The sequence below is a fragment of the Apium graveolens genome, chromosome 10 (assembly GCF_009905375.1).
Source record: "Apium graveolens cultivar Ventura chromosome 10, ASM990537v1, whole genome shotgun sequence".
Classification (NCBI taxonomy): domain Eukaryota; kingdom Viridiplantae; phylum Streptophyta; class Magnoliopsida; order Apiales; family Apiaceae; genus Apium; species Apium graveolens.
The window spans coordinates 44,848,191-44,852,673 of record NC_133656.1 but is presented as its reverse complement, the minus strand read 5'-3'; the positions used below and the strand labels follow the sequence as shown (position 1 = coordinate 44,852,673).

The window sequence follows — 4,483 nt, the reverse complement described above, 5'->3', positions numbered from 1 at the left end:
GCAAAAAGAGGTCTATTGCAACACTTTTTTGGTGTTAGGTCTAAGGCCGTCACTATAGGTATTTAACCTTACAACAGTGTCAATCTATGATAATACATCAAAATATGTTGTTATAGATACCAATTTCAATAGGATTTTCAGAGTATAGCAACACATATTTGGTGTTGCAATAGGTATACTAACTGACAAAAAGTGGGCCTCATCATGTGGGCCCCACATTGGTAGTTTTCAAATATTCATATTTAATAGTTTTTTGTTTATTTTTCTTTAAATTTTTATAAATATAATATTAATTAGACAAATATTTATATCCAAAATATAAAACTCAAATTAAATTAATAAATATAAAACTGATGAATCATTACAAAGAGTTTAACCAAATTCTATAAAAATTACATTCTACTGAATGCTATCATTCAGAACTATAACAAGTTCTATAAAAGTATATGTTCAGTCTATAAAACCACCTCTGATTTAACAACAGCAGCACAACACCAACGGTGATCCAAATATAATAACTGGTCTGAGAGCAAGCGGCTTGACAACTTTCCTAGTAAGTAACATCAAGTTAACTAACAGCGAGACACTACCCCCGAAACAATGGCCAATGAAACTCAATTTTTCTCCTTCACCATACTTGTCCAGGTGCTCCATTATTATTGGTTTAAATTGCCCATAGATTCTCTTTTCAGCTTCATAAACTCCTCTATGAACAAGTACCTATATTCCCTGCAACATGCAGATTACCTTATTTATTATAGTGTATTTTTCTTTAACTTGATGACCATTACATGTATGACATCTTGATGAACTGTTTACTTGCTCTTACCTCAAATACGGTCAGTTTAAAGCAGAGATTTGACTGCCATGATGCTAGTGAATCTGACCCCTGAAGCTCATAGAGAAATTAATAAAAAAATATTAATTATGCAACTCATATGCATCTAAAGCAAGAGTTGCAAGTGTACTTCTATATCAGAAATTGCAGTTGATCTTCTTGCTTGTTTCTGTGTGTATGTGATGGGGGAGGGGAGGGGATACTATATAATTTGTGGTTGTCACCTGGATAACAAAGACACGTGTTAATATGCTTGAGTCATAAAGCACATCTCAATCCTTTTAAATTCAAGAAAATACAACGAATTAAGGCATGATCAGACATATAGAGTTGTTTCCAAGTAAACAAGTGCAAAACGGAAACTTACTACTACCTTTTTAAATGTACTTTTATAAAAGGTAACCTGCACTTGTACATACCAAGTCAAGGAAACCAGGTTCTGATGATCTAAGTCTCAAAGCTGGTTCAATTGAAAGTAACCAAGCTAGGAAACCACCCAAATCCCACTCTGCAGTAAAAAATAATTTAAATACTGGACACCACTCTTATCTTTGGCATTCTTACAAATCAAAAGTCAATAACAAAAAAATTCCAAGGACAATAATGTATGTAACATTAAAGAATTAAAGAATAACATTTATAAGCATATTAAAGAAGTTATCAGGTAGATGCGCTGGCTAATCAGTAGAGCAAAGATTCAGCTGGAGCAGGTTGATAGTCAGCTGGAGCTCCACCCTTCTCACCACCGAATTCACCAAACCTAGATATTAGGCGTTCCAGACATCAAGGCTACAATTCCAAGATCTGTCAGTTGACCTTCCATTCTTACAAGAGATAGAGATATAAGTAAGAAAATGTTTCTCAGCACAAGAAGTAGTTATGGTACAGTTTTGATTCTTCAGATCTCTTAGGCCCATCATCTTTTGGCCTGCAGTGTTACGTCAAAACAATAGTATTAACAATAACTACAACATAAAACACTAAAATATTGCATCAAATGAAACAAACATTTAAACTTAATCAGGATAACTTACAACACAAAGCAGCCAGCGAGACTGATATTGTGAAGCCTTCATCGGAGAAATCAGTAAAGTTATATTTTTGCTTATCTAAATCTACCAGAACCAAACTTGTGAGCCTGCCCATCCAAAAATCCACGAAACAACAGAAAAGCATCCTCAGATTTATGGTTCAGACATCAACGTGAGCTAGTCACACAGATTTTTCCCCTGATAAAAATAATTAACTTTACATGCATACAGTTAAATTAGAAGGTGGAAGAGAGTTTATACCTCCAAATCGAAGCTTGAAATCGGTAGAGAAGCTTGAACCCTAATGCTCTACTTCATCTTGATATGAAATCGGTAAAGAAGTTTAATTTAAATGTATTACTTGACCTTTTTTCCAGAACCCGTCGCTTGAATCCCAAACCCATAGATGAAATATGAACTCTCCACCTTATTTAATCGTGCATATATTTTCCCTAATCTAATTCCCCCAAATGTTTTGTCTGAAATTTTGAAGTCCCGGCTTGTCAAAATTTAAGCCGCCTACCCCGATTATTTGGGCGCCCAAACCCAAAATAAATTCTTCACGACCCATTTAATTTCCATTATTTCTTTTTCTATTTTTATATTACACACATTATATTTATTACTATTAATTTGAATAATCAGTTGATATCCAAAGAAATTACAAACTTTAATTTTCTATAAAAAATTATAATATCTTTATATTACACATATTATATTCATTAAAATTAATTTATTATGATTTATTTATAAATATTTAAAGCTATTATAAACTTTTATTTTCAACAAAAAAAACTAGTTTAGTAATTTTAATCAATATTTATAAACTAATTATTTAAATGTATTCATTTAGTTTTAAAATCAAATCAAATATTATATAACTTATAAAAATATGAATATTTTATTTATTTTTCTTACTTTTACTTTCTAGAAAACTCCATAAATTATTTTATTCAAATTAATTAATTTAAAGATAAATTTAATTTTGAGTTAATTTTTTTAAAAAACAATTTAGCTGTATATGGTAACACGATATAATGGGCTGCAATAGGAAAGATATCTACGGGAACACTATAGATTTATTGAGCTATAGCAACATGTCTATATGCCTATAGTGACACCAAAATCGGGGTGTTGTGAAAGGGTCTTAATTGCATACCTATTGCAACGTTTTCTAAGGCAATACCATACAAAAGCATGCAAATAGGCCATATATGGCGTAGTGCGACCACGTCTGCATACAAGCTATTAACGTCTTTGACGCCCTTTTTCCATTCTATGGCCAGGTTCATGGCGCGCATCTGGTCATCATTATCGTCCATCATCTGGTTAAATTCATGGGATTTATGGTAAACATTCACAAGCTTCCTCCACTTCATCTTCCTCTTCTTTATCTTCTTGGAGTACTTCTTCTCTAGGATAACAACCTTTTCTTTCGGGTGATGAGCCGTAGACTCACATTCATCTGAGGAGATTTTTATCTTGTTCATGGAAGTCTACAATGCTGCATAGCCACTCCTCATCTTGATACTTTGAGTAGAGGACTCTGCAAAGTATGCATTGTCCTGACAAAGAAAATAAAAAGAAGAGTCATATAAAGGCTATGTCAGGCATGGGTTAAGATACCAAGACCGACTAAGACTCAAAAGGGTCGAGTCCCCAACGCATAGAGTCTCGGCCAACCAGGACCTTCTCGAAAGAATGATCTTGGCTGAGCAAAACCAGAAAGGGCCGAGTAGGCCAAATGGAGGGCTTAAGGACGACCAGGACCTCTTGTAAGGTTTGTCCAAGCCCTTCTAGAGGATTTTCCTTGACCTTATTGAGAAAAAATTATGAAAATTATGAAAGGAGCACACTTGAACGAAAAATAAATAAATTAAGATGTACCTGGTACAAGGCGTGAGCCCCTGGCACCTCGGCCTTGAGAAACTTCTCACTCGAAGAAATGTGAAGAAGGTTTGGAGGAGTAATTCAATTCCTGGATCACTCAAGAGCAAGGGTTGGGCTCCTGAACACCGAGTCATTAGTAGATATTTCCCCGAAAGGTTCGGAAGAGATCTTCACATTTTCATCAAATTCTTGACTCTTTTCTTATGAGAGCCAGAGGCCTCAAGGAAAGCCGGAAACTTGGGAATGCGGTTAACCTGCTTGACTGCTTCCCTAGCCATCATTCTCGTAATCTTGTCATTATTGTCAGTCATTTCATCTAAGGCCTCGGCAGCTGAAACAAAATAAAAGAAAGATGGATATAAAAACAAACTTGAACAAAGTTAAGATAAAATAAAAATGAATACCCTCTCTAGAAAAGATGCTAATACCATCCTCGACGAGCTTGGTCTCCATAATAAACACCCAATAAACGATTCTTCCATCATCATCAATAAGGCGATCACGGTCATAAAGCTCAGAATCTATAAGATGAAGGATGTTGTTGTGGAATAAAAACTAGGATGCATTAGTAATTAATGCTATGGTTTGTGAGCTTCGATCTTCAATGGCTGCTCTCGCGGTAGGGACTATCGGTCCTCGCAAGATGCCTACGTATCTCTATGTAGTAGAGAATCAAGCTAAAAATGTAGTTCGAGGTTGAGGGGTGGAGCCCTTTATATAGAGG

The 4,483-nt window shown here is 34.8% G+C and overlaps 1 long non-coding RNA gene across 7 annotated transcripts; it reads right to left on the bottom strand.

Annotated features, from left to right (window-relative positions):
- Window positions 1–319: 319 nt before the first annotated feature.
- On the bottom strand, window positions 320–2,411 carry LOC141693086 (uncharacterized). 7 transcript variants are annotated; one of them, XR_012563011.1, is made up of 5 exons: window positions 2,131–2,411; window positions 1,873–1,976; window positions 969–1,766; window positions 830–889; window positions 320–729 (listed from the first exon to the last, which is right to left on the bottom strand). It is a non-coding gene; the product is annotated as an uncharacterized LOC141693086 (long non-coding RNA). The 7 variants fall into 7 exon arrangements; XR_012563006.1 differs by having other exon boundaries at window positions 830–1,346; window positions 1,474–1,766; XR_012563007.1 differs by having other exon boundaries at window positions 830–1,116; window positions 1,212–1,766; window positions 2,131–2,410.
- Between the last annotated feature and the right edge of the window lie 2,072 nt (window positions 2,412–4,483).